At 45.0% G+C, this 12,332-nt stretch overlaps 1 long non-coding RNA gene across 1 annotated transcript; it reads left to right on the forward strand.

The window, feature by feature from the left end:
• The first annotated feature begins 2,410 nt into the window (after positions 1 to 2,410).
• Positions 2,411 to 4,999, forward strand: LOC143984461 (uncharacterized). Its single transcript, XR_013274870.1, has 3 exons — positions 2,411 to 2,531; positions 3,511 to 3,667; positions 4,849 to 4,999. It is a non-coding gene; the product is annotated as an uncharacterized LOC143984461 (long non-coding RNA).
• The last annotated feature ends 7,333 nt before the right edge of the window (positions 5,000 to 12,332 follow it).

A 12,332-nucleotide genomic window follows, 5' to 3' on the forward strand; every position in this document is an offset into this window, starting at 1 on the left:
CCGGGCCTATTGTTTGGACTTGGTGTTTACAAGTTAAAATTATTATTTTTTGCTAGAAAATTACTTAGTACCCCCAGAGAACGCCCTAGACACCCTAGAGAACAAAATGGCGGTAGTTGCAATCCTTTATAACACATCGTATTTGCGCAGAGGTCTAACAATTTATTTGTAAATACACTTTTTTGAATAAAAAAAAGTAAAAGTAAAGTTAGCCCAATTTCTTTATAATCTGAAAGATAATGTTATGCTGACTAAATTGATACCCAACATGTCACTGTTCAAAATTGCGCCTGCTTGTGGAACGACGACAAACTTTAACCCTTAAAAAACTCCACAGGCGACATTTAAACATTTCTACAGGTTACCAGTTTTGAGTTAGAGGAGGACTACTTCTAGAACTATTGCTCTCGCCTTAACGATCGTAGCGATACCTCACATGTGTGGTTTAAACACCTATTTCATATGCGGTTGCGACTTACGTTTTTAGGTGAGCTTGGCGAGGCAGGGCACTTCAAAAAAATGTTCTTATCTATTTTTTTTTTTTTTTTTTACACTGTCCTTTTAAAAAGAAGTTTTGGGTTACTTTTATTTCTATTACAAGGAATGTAAACATCCCTTGTAATAGAAAAAAGCATAACAGGACCTCTTAAATGTGAGATGGGCTGAAGTCCACTCTCTGCTAATGTCACAGAAGTCGGAGCCTGAGTTGGCCGCTCCGCCCCCTCCACAGCACAGCGCTTCAGTGAGTGAGGAGGGGGCGAGCAGAGAGCTGTGACTGACAGTCTTCAGCTCTCTTCTCACGGAGCTGTCAGAACTGAGCGATCGGCAGTGTTTGATCGATTGGTTCTCAGTGTAGAGGTGCCGAGGGGCAGATACAACATCCACCTAGGTAAGTATGGTACTGAAAAAAACACCCAGCATACAGGACAAGAGAAGTGGTACTGTGGAGAGTCCATGCATACAGAATAAGAACAGATACTGAGAATTATGCCCAGTATACCCAGTCACTAAAATGACCATAGTATTGTTTAATTAAATATAAAATCTATCAGTTTCCATGCCTGAAATGTGGCTGCTGGTATGAGGTGTGTGATGTCACAGTGAGCTGCAAATCGGTTCAAACCGGACTTCAGTTGTTTGAAAACATTACTGTATTGGGAGCTGACCGAGTGACATTGTCAGATTGTGTCTCCTGCGAATATAAGTGTTTTTTATTAAAATATTTTGCTATCGTATTATTATTGTATATATTGCTATTATTATTATTATCTCTATTAAACATTTTTATTTTTTTCAGGTACACCGGCATCAGTCACCACCACCATGCCATCATGACGTCGGTCCCATGGAAGGCGATCCCGTCAGGAAGGTGGAGAGGCTCAAATTGCTCACAGAACAAATTTGGAGGAGACAGGAGGAGGCAGAAAACCGGAGCCGCTCTCCCCCGAAGACAGGTATGCTGGACAACACCCACCATAGTGTAACACCCTTCTTTCCAGGTGCCCTGAAAACATCATGGGGTATGCATACCAGTATCTATACTATATTTTTTGTTATTTTTTGCTAAAAGTAGAAAATGCTTAGAAAAAAATATACTTCAGACCATTACTACTGAAAAGGAGTCGCTTCATCCTGATTGAGCCACCACCTCTCAGGTGAGCACTCCAGACCACTACTACCGAAAAGGAGTCGCTTCATCCTGATTGAATCACCACCTCTCAGGTGAGCACTCTTGACCACTACTTCCGAAAAGGAGTCGCTTTATCCTGATTGAACCACCACCTCTCAGGTGAGCACTCCAGACCATTACTACCGAAAAGGAGTCGCTTTATCCTGATTGAACCACTATCTCTCAGGTGAGCACTCCAGAGCATTACTCCAGAAAAGGAGTCGCTGAGCGATCGGCAGTGTTTGATCGGTTGGTTCTCAGTGTAGAGGCACCGAGGGGCAGATACAACATCCACCTAGGTAAGTATGGTACTGAAAAAAACACCCAGCATACAGGACAAGAGAAGTGGTACTGTGGAGAGTCCATGCATACAGAATAGGAACAGATACTTAGAATTATGCTCAGTATACCCAGTCACTAAAATGACCATAGTATCGTTTAATTAAATATAAAATGTATCAGTTTCCAAGCCTGAAATGTGGCGGCTGGTATGAGGTGTGTGATGTCACAGTGAGCTGCAAATCGGTTCAAACCAGACTTCAGTTGTTTGAAAACATTACTTTATTGGGAGCTGACCGAATCACATTGTCAGACTGTGTCTCCTGCGATTATCAGTGTTTTTTATTAAAATATTTTGCTATCGTACTATTATTGTATGTATTGCTATTATCATTATCTCTATTAAACATTTTTATTTTTTTTCAGGTACACCGGCATCAGTCAGCACCACCATGACATCATGACGTCGGTCCCGTGGAAGACAATCCCGTCAGGAAGGCGGTGAGGCTCAAATTGCTCACATAACAACTTCGGAGGAGACAGGAGGAGGCAGAAAACCGGAGCCGCTCTCCCCCGAAGACAGGTATGCTGGACAACACCCACCATAGTGTAACACCCTTCTTTCCAGGTGCCCTGAAAACATCATGGGGTATGCATACCAGTATCTATATTTTTTGTTATTTTCTGCTAAAAGTAGAAAATGCTTAGAAAAAAATATACTTCAGACCATTACTACTGAAAAGGAATCGCTTCATCCTGATTGAGCCACCACCTCTCAGGTGAGCACTCCAGACCATTACTACCCTAAAGGAGTTGCTTCATCCTGATTGAACCACCACCTCTCAGGTGAGCACTCCAGACCACTACTACCGAAAAGGAGTCGCTTCATCCTGATTGAATCACCACCTCTCAGGTGAGCACTCCAGACCACTACTTCCGAAAAGGAGTCGCTTTATCCTGATTGAACCACCACCTCTCAGGTGAGCACTCCAGACCATTACTACCGAAAAGGAGTCGCTTTATCCTGATTGAACCACCATCTCTCAGGTGAGCACTCCAGAGCATTACTCCAGAAAAGGAGTCGCTGAGCGATCGGCAGTGTTTGATCGATTGGTTCTCAGTGTAGAGGCGCCGAGGGGCAGATACAACATCCACCTAGGTAAGTATGATACTGAAAAAACACCCAGCATACAGGTCAAGAGAAGTGGTACTGTGGAGAGTCCATGCATACAGAATAAGAACAGATACTGAAAATTATGCCCAGTATAACCAGTCACTAAAATGACCATAGTATCGTTTAATTAAATATAAAATCTATCAGCTTTCAAGCCTGAAATGTGGCAGCTGGTATGAGGTGTGTGATGTCACAGTGAGCTGCAAATCGGTTCAAAGGGATTCAGTTGTTTGAAAACATTACTTTATTGGGAGCTGACCGAATCACATTGTCAGACTGTGTCTCCTGCGATTATCAGTGTTTTTTATAAAAATATTTTGCTATCGTACTATTATTGTATATATTGCTATTATTATTATCTCTATTAAATATTTTTTTTTTTTTTCAGGTACACCGGCATCAGTCACCACCACCATGCCATCATGACGTCGGTCCCGTGGAAGACAATCCCGTCAGGAAGGCGGTGAGGCTCAAATTGCTCACAGAACAATTTCGGAGGAGACAGGAGGAGGCAGAAAACCGGAGCCACTCTCCCCCGAAGACAGGTATGCTGGACAACACCCACCATAGTGTAACACCCTTCTTTCCAGGTGCCCTGAAAACATCATGGGGTATGCATACCAGTATCTATATTTTTTGTTATTTTCTGCTAAAAGTAGAAAATGCTTAGAAAAAAATATACTGCAGACCATTACTACTGAAAAGGAGTCGCTTCATCCTGATTGAGCCACCACCTCTCAGGTGAGCGCTCCAGACCTTACTACCCTAAAGGAGTTGCTTTATCCTGATTGAACCACCAACTCTCAGGTGAGCACTCCAGACCACTACTACCGAAAAGGAGTCGCTTCATCCTGATTGGACCACCACCTCTCAGGTGAGCACTCCAGACCATTACTACCGAAAAGGAGTCGCTTTATCCTGATTGAACCACCACCTCTTAGGTGAGCGCTCCAGACCATTACTACCCTAAAGGAGTTGCTTTATCCTAAATGAACCACCACCTCTCAGGTGAGCACTCCAGACCACTACTACCGAAAAGGAGTCGCTTCATCCTGATTGAATCACCACCTCTCAGGTGAGCACTCTTGACCACTACTTCCAAAAAGGAGTCGCTTTATCCTGATTGAACCACCACCTCTCAGGTGAGCACTCCAGACCATTACTACCGAAAAGGAGTCGCTTTATCCTGATTGAACCACCATCTCTCAGGTGAGCACTCCAGAGCATTACTCCAGAAAAGGAGTCGCTGAGTGATCGGCAGAGTTTGATCGGTTGGTTCTCAGTGTAGAGGCGCCGAGGGGCATATACAACATCCACCTAGGTAAGTATGGTACTGAAAAAAACACCCAGCGTACAGGACAAGAGAAGTGGTACTGTGGAGAGTCCATGCATACAGAATAGGAACAGATACTGAGAATTATGCCCAGTATACCCAGTCACTAAAATGACCATAGTATCGTTTAATTAAATATAAAATCTATCAGTTTTCAAGCCTGAAATGTGGCAGCTGGTATGAGGTGTGTGATGTCACAGTGAGCTGCAAATCGGTTCAAACCGGACTTCAGTTGTTTGAAAACATTACTGTATTGGGAGCTGACCGAATCACATTGTCAGACTGTGTCTCCTGCGATTATCAGTGTTTTTTATTAAAATATTTTGCTATCGTACTGTTATTGTATTTATTGCTATTATTATTATCTCTATTAAATATTTTTATTTTTTTCAGGTACACCGGCATCAGTCACCACCACCATGCCATCATGACGTCGGTCCCGTGGAAGACAATCCCGTCAGGAAGGCGGTGAGGCTCAAATTGCTCTCAGAACAATTTCGGAGGAGACAGGAGGAGGCAGAAAACCGGAGCCGCTCTCCCCCGAAGACAGGTATGCTGGACAACACCCACCATAGTGTAACACCCTTCTTTCCAGGTGCCCTGAAAACATCATGGGGTATGCATACCAGTATCTATATTTTTTGTTATTTTCTGCTAAAAGTAGAAAATGCTTAGAAAAAAATATACTGCAGACCATTACTACTGAAAAGGAATCGCTTCATCCTGATTGAGCCACCACCTCTCAGGTGAGCGCTCCAGACCTTACTACCCTAAAGGAGTTGCTTTATCCTGATTGAACCACCAACTCTCAGGTGAGCACTCCAGACCACTACTACCGAAAAGGAGTCGCTTCATCCTGATTGGACCACCACCTCGCAGGTGAGCACTCCAGACCATTACTACCGAAAAGGAGTCGCTTTATCCTGATTGAACCACCACCTTTTAGGTGAGCGCTCCAGACCATTACTACCCTAAAGGAGTTGCTTTATCCTGATTGAACCACCACCTCTCAGGTGAGCACTCCAGACCACTACTACCGAAAAGGAGTCGCTTCATCCTGATTGAATCACCACCTCTCAGGTGAGCACTCTTGACCACTACTTCCGAAAAGGAGTCGCTTTATCCTGATTGAACCACCACCTCTCAGGTGAGCAATCCAGACCATTACTACCGAAAAGGAGTCGCTTTATCCTGATTGAACCACCATCTTTCAGGTGAGCACTCCAGAGCATTACTCCAGAAAAGGAGTCGCTGAGTGATCGGCAGTGTTTGATAGGTTGGTTCTCAGTGTAGAGGCGCCGAGGGGCAGATACAACATCCACCTAGGTAAGTATGGTACTGAAAAAAACACCCAGCGTACAGGATAAGAGAAGTAGTACTGTGGAGAGTCCATGCATACAGAATAGGAACAGATACTGAGAATTATGCCCAGTATACCCAGTCACTAAAATGACCATAGTATCATTTAATTAAATATAAAATCTATCAGTTTCCAAGCCTGAAATGTGGCGGCTGGTATGCGGTGTGTGATGTCACAGTGAGCTGCAAATCGGTTCAAACCGGACTTCAGTTGTTTGAAAACATTACTGTATTGGGAGCTGACCGAATCACATTGTCAGACTGTGTCTCCTGCGATTATCAGTGTTTTTTATTAAAATATTTTGCTATCGTACTATTATTGTATATATTGTGTAGACATGTCACAGGAGAAGTAATCGAGGGGGTGTACATCTCACCTAGGTTGCTACACAGTGTGAGATGGTAAATCCAGGATGGATCAGTTTCTCAGCAGCGATATGCTGCTGAGTTGTTATTTAATTTTGCCGGGCCTGGGTTTATATGGAATGGCAGGTAGGTTTGGTAGAGGGACCTGTCATTCCACATCCCCCGATCCAGTTCTGGGTTTGGGATCAGGTGAGCTTTGATCCTAATTAGCCTGGGAAGCTAAAGGCTCTGCAGGGGTCTGCAGGTGATTGTTCTCAGCCAGGGAATGAACAATCTGTGTGTTTGAGGAAGCTGCAAGCACAGCCACTGCTGGAGCTAAAACTCACCCTGCGATATCCAGGCGAAAGACGCTGTGTTTGTAAGTGTCAGATAGGTGAGCAGAACCTGTTAGTAAGCGCCCAGCCGGGCTAGGACTTTTATTTTTGTTGTACTTAGAAAGCACGGTGTTGCTGTATATTTTGTTTGCTGGACTGTTTGTACCACGAATAAACGCCAAGATCTGCTTTATAAATTCCTAGTCTGCTGTGAACTGTGTCCAAACACACCCTACCCCGGGAAGATCCCTTACAATTGGTGTTCGAATGCGGGCAAAGTCGGTTGCTAGGGGCAACGGTGTGGACAGACTTGGCTACAGCTGCTGATGTCTTGGGTGAAAGCTGCAACGACACTCCAAGAACAGTCCAGCAACATGGAGGAGATGCTGAAGCAGTTTATGCAAGTGAGTTTGCAACAACAGCAACGACATGAACAGTCCATGGCTGCACAACAGCAGGCTCAGATAGAGGCCAATAGACGACATGAACAGTCCATGGCTGCACAATTACAGGACCCCACTCTCAAAAATGCGAGAGAGCAGGTTGCTGTTATGAACGGGGTACCTCAGGAACCAGATGCTGAAAAAAGATTTCCACATTTTTCGGTGACTAATGATCTTTTCTATAGAGTCAATAAGGTTAAGGATGAGATTGTGGAACAGCTTCTGGTACCTAAGCCGTACCGGCGTCAGGTGCTTGACATGGCACATAACCATGTTCTTGGGGGACACTTGGGGACTGACAAAACGCGAGAGAGGGTTCTCCAGAGGTTTTTTTGGCCGGCCATATATGATGACATTAAAAAATACTGTGAGTCGTGCCCCACATGTCAGGTTAGTGCCCCAGTGTCACATTTTCGCAGTCCTTTGGTTTCGCTCCCTATTATAGAGGTGCCTTTTGAGCGTATTGCCATGGATTTAGTGGGTCCCGTTGTAAAGTCAGCTAGAGGACACCAGTATATTTTGGTAGTCCTGGATTATGCGACCCGCTATCCTGAGGCTGTACCCTTAAGAAACACTGCATCTAAAACAATTGCACGTGAGTTGTTTTATATGTTCTCTAGGACTGGGATCCCCAAAGAAATCCTAACTGACCAAGGTACGCCGTTTATGTCGAAAGTAATGAAGGAATTATGCAAACTATTTAAAGTCTCACACATCCGTACCTCTGTATACCACCCCCAGACGGACGGATTGGTGGAGAGATTTAATAAAACTTTGAAACATATGTTGAAGAAAGTGGTGGCAAAAGATGGTCGTGACTGGGATCATTTATTACCCTACCTCATGTTTGCTATTAGGGAAGTGCCCCAAGTGTCCACAGGGTTCTCACCATTCGAGTTGGTCTATGGTCGTCACCCTAGGGGTCTACTGGACATTGCAAAAGAGACATGGGAGAGTGAGTCCACCCCATACAAGAGTGTTATTGAGCATGTAGCACAAATGCAGGACCGTATAGCCACTGTAATGCCCCTGGTAAGGGAACACCTCCAGAGAGCTCAAGAGGCCCAAAGTAGAATTTACAACCGGTCCGCAAGAATCGGGACATTCAACCCAGGCGATAGGGTCCTTATACTAGTCCCCACTGTTGAGAGTAAATTCTTAGCGAAGTGGCAAGGTCCTTATGAAATTGTTGAAAAGATCAGTGAGGTGAACTACAAGGTGCACCAACCAGGTAGAAGGAAGCCTTTCCAAGTTTATCACATAAACTTGATCAAGCCCTGGAAAGACAGGGAATCCTTGGTGGCGACAAATACTGTTAATAATTTGTCACCACCAATCCCTCTAGTCAAGGTAGGTGATGCTCTATCAGTGTCACAGAAACAGGAGGCTCTGGAATTTTTACAGAAAAACAAAAACAAGTTCTCTGACCTCCCAGGGCGTACCCACCTCATCCATCATCACATTGAAACTGAGCCTAGAAGCAGAGTAAACCTAAAGCCCTATAGGATACCGGAGGCACGTAGGAAAGCCGTATCTGCCGAGGTAAAACGTATGCTTGATCTGGGGGTAATTGAGGTGTCACAGAGTGAATGGTCCAGCCCAATTGTGCTAATCCCAAAGCCCAATGGAACTTGGAGGTTCTGTAACGATTTCAGAAAGTTGAATGAGATCTCCAAGTTCGATGCTTATCCTATGCCCAGGGTAGATGAGTTGATTGAGAAGTTAGGTAATGCCAGGTACATAACCACCCTCGATCTCACAAAGGGCTATTGGCAGATTCCACTTTCTGACGAGGCTAAAGAGAAAACTGCTTTCTCCACCCCTGATGGGCTATTCCAGTATGTAGTGATGCCGTTCGGGTTACATGGAGCGCCTGCAACTTTCCAGAGGTTGATGGACTTGATTCTGCGACCACATCGTGATTACTCAGCTGCCTACCTCGATGATGTGGTCATTTTTAGCCCTGATTGGGAAAGTCACCTCTGTAAGGTACAGGCCGTGTTGGATGCCATAAGTGATGCAGGGTTGACCATAAATGCCGAGAAGTGTGCTCTAGCCCTAGAAGAGGCCAAATATCTGGGCTACATTGTTGGAAGAGGATTGGTTAGGCCACAGCTAAATAAAATTGAGGCAATACAGAATTGGCCTAGACCCCTGACAAGGAAACAGGTTAGAGCTTTCCTGGGTATTACGGGTTATTACCGTAGATTTGTGCCGAACTTTGCCTCAGTTGCTGCTCCGCTAACTGACTTGACAAAGGGCGGAAAGACAGCAATGGTCACGTGGACCCCAGAGGCCGAGGAGGCTTTCCAAAGCCTTAAGTCTGCCTTGTGCCAACCACCTGTGTTAGTCACCCCCGATTTCAGGCGAGAATTTCTGGTCCAGACAGATGCCTCTAGCACAGGCTTAGGTGCGGTACTCTCACAAGTAGTGAATGGTGAGGAGCATCCGGTGACGTACTTGAGTAGAAAATTAACCCCGGCCGAGAAAAATTATGCCATTGTGGAGCGAGAATGTTTGGCAGTAAAGTGGGCCCTAGAATCGTTAAAGTATTACTTGCTAGGCAGGAAATTCAAGTTGGTGACAGACCATGCCCCCCTAACATGGATGAAGTTAAACAAGGAGAGAAATGCAAGAGTGACTAGATGGTTTCTCTCCCTACAAAACTTTAATTTCACTGTGGAACACAGGCCAGGGAAATTACAGGCAAATGCTGACGCATTGTCAAGGGTAAGTTGTCTGTGGGGACAAAAGGCTCAGCCCTCCGGTCTGAAAAAGAGGGGGGGGATATGTAGACATGTCACAGGAGAAGTAATCGAGGGGGTGTACATCTCACCTAGGTTGCTACACAGTGTGAGATGGTAAATCCAGGATGGATCAGTTTCTCAGCAGCGATATGCTGCTGAGTTGTTATTTAATTTTGCCGGGCCTGGGTTTATATGGAATGGCAGGTAGGTTTGGTAGAGGGACCTGTCATTCCACATCCCCCGATCCAGTTCTGGGTTTGGGATCAGGTGAGCTTTGATCCTAATTAGCCTGGGAAGCTAAAGGCTCTGCAGGGGTCTGCAGGTGATTGTTCTCAGCCAGGGAATGAACAATCTGTGTGTTTGAGGAAGCTGCAAGCACAGCCACTGCTGGAGCTAAAACTCACCCTGCGATATCCAGGCGAAAGACGCTGTGTTTGTAAGTGTCAGATAGGTGAGCAGAACCTGTTAGTAAGCGCCCAGCCGGGCTAGGACTTTTATTTTTGTTGTACTTAGAAAGCACGGTGTTGCTGTATATTTTGTTTGCTGGACTGTTTGTACCACGAATAAACGCCAAGATCTGCTTTATAAATTCCTAGTCTGCTGTGAACTGTGTCCAAACACACCCTACCCCGGGAAGATCCCTTACAATTGCTATTATTATTATCTCTATTAAACATTTTTATTTTTTTCAGGTACACCGGCATCAGTCACCACCACCATGCCATCATGACGTCGGTCCCGTGGAAGACAATCCCGTCAGGAAGGCGGTGAGGCTCAAATTGCTCACAGAACAACTACGGAGGAGACAGGAGGAGGCAGAAAACCGGAGCCGCTCTCCCCCGAAGACAGGTATGCTGGACAACACCCACCATAGTGTAACACCCTTCTTTCCAGGTGCCCTGAAAACATCATGGGGTATGCATACCAGTATCTATATTTTTTGTTATTTTCTGCTAAAAGTAGAAAATGCTTAGAAAAAAATATACTGCAGACCATTACTACTGAAAAGGAATCGCTTCATCCTGATTGAGCCACCACCTCTCAGGTGAGCGCTCCAGACCTTACTACCCTAAAGGAGTTGCTTTATCCTGATTGAACCACCAACTCTCAGGTGAGCACTCCAGACCACTACTACCGAAAATGAGTCGCTTCATCCTGATTGGACCACCACCTCTCAGGTGAGCACTCCAGACCATTACTACCGAAAAGGAGTCGCTTCATCCTGATTGAACCACCACCTTTTAGGTGAGCGCTCCAGACCATTACTACCCTAAAGGAGTTGCTTTATCCTGATTGAACCACCACCTCTCAGGTGAGCACTCCAGACCACTACTACCGAAAAGGAGTCGCTTCATCCTGATTGAATCACCACCTCTCAGGTGAGCACTCTTGACCACTACTTCCGAAAAGGAGTCGCTTTATCCTGATTGAACCACCACCTCTCAGGTGAGCAATCCAGACCATTACTACCGAAAAGGAGTCGCTTTATCCTGATTGAACCACCATCTCTCAGGTGAGCACTCCAGAGCATTACTCCAGAAAAGGAGTCGCTGAGTGATCGGCAGTGTTTGATCGGTTGGTTCTCAGTGTAGAGGCGCCGAGGGGCAGATACAACATCCACCTAGGTAAGTATGGTACTGAAAAAAACACCCAGCGTACAGGATAAGAGAAGTGGTACTGTGGAGAGTCCATGCATACAAAATAGGAACAGATACTGAGAATTATGCCCAGTATACCCAGTCACTAAAATGACCATAGTATCATTTAATTAAATATAAAATCTATCAGTTTCCAAGCCTGAAATGTGGCGGCTGGTATGCGGTGTGTGTTGTCACAGTGAGCTGCAAATCGGTTCAAACCGGACATCAGTTGTTTGAAAACATTACTGTATTGGGAGCTGACCGAATCACATTGTCAGACTGTGTCTCCTGCGATTATCAGTGTTTTTTATTAAAATATTTTGCTATCGTACTATTATTGTATATATTGCTATTATTATTATCTCTATTAAACATTTTTATTTTTTTTCAGGTACACCGGCATCAGTCACCACCACCATGACATCATGACGTCGGTCCCGTGGAAGACAATCCCGTCAGGAAGGCGGTGAGGCTCAAATTGCTCACAGAACAACTTCGGAGGAAACAGGAGGAGGCAGAAAACCGGAGCCGCTCTCCCCCGAAGACAGGTATGCTGGACAACACCCACCATAGTGTAACACCCTTCTTTCCAGGTGCCCTGAAAACATCATGGGGTATGCATACCAGTATCTATATTTTTTGTTATTTTCTGCTAAAAGTAGAAAATGCTTAGAAAAAAATATACTGCAGACCATTACTACTGAAAAGGAGTCGCTTCATCCTGATTGAGCCATCACCTCTCAGGTGAGCGCTCCAGACCTTACTACCCTAAAGGAGTTGCTTTATCCTGATTGAACCACCAACTCTCAGATGAGCACTCCAGACCACTACTACCGAAAAGGAGTCGCTTCATCCTGATTGGACCACCACCTCTCAGGTGAGCACTCCAGACCATTACTACCGAAAAGGAGTCGCTTTATCCTGATTGAACCACCACCTCTTACGTGAGCGCTCCAGACCATTACTACCCTAAAGGAGTTGCTTTATCCTGATTGAACCACCACCTCT

The sequence above is a fragment of the Lithobates pipiens genome, unplaced genomic scaffold (genome assembly GCF_037356315.1).
Source record: "Lithobates pipiens isolate NorthernLeopardFrog02 unplaced genomic scaffold, aLitPip1_a1.2 Scaffold_16, whole genome shotgun sequence".
Taxonomy (NCBI): Eukaryota; Metazoa; Chordata; class Amphibia; order Anura; family Ranidae; genus Lithobates; species Lithobates pipiens.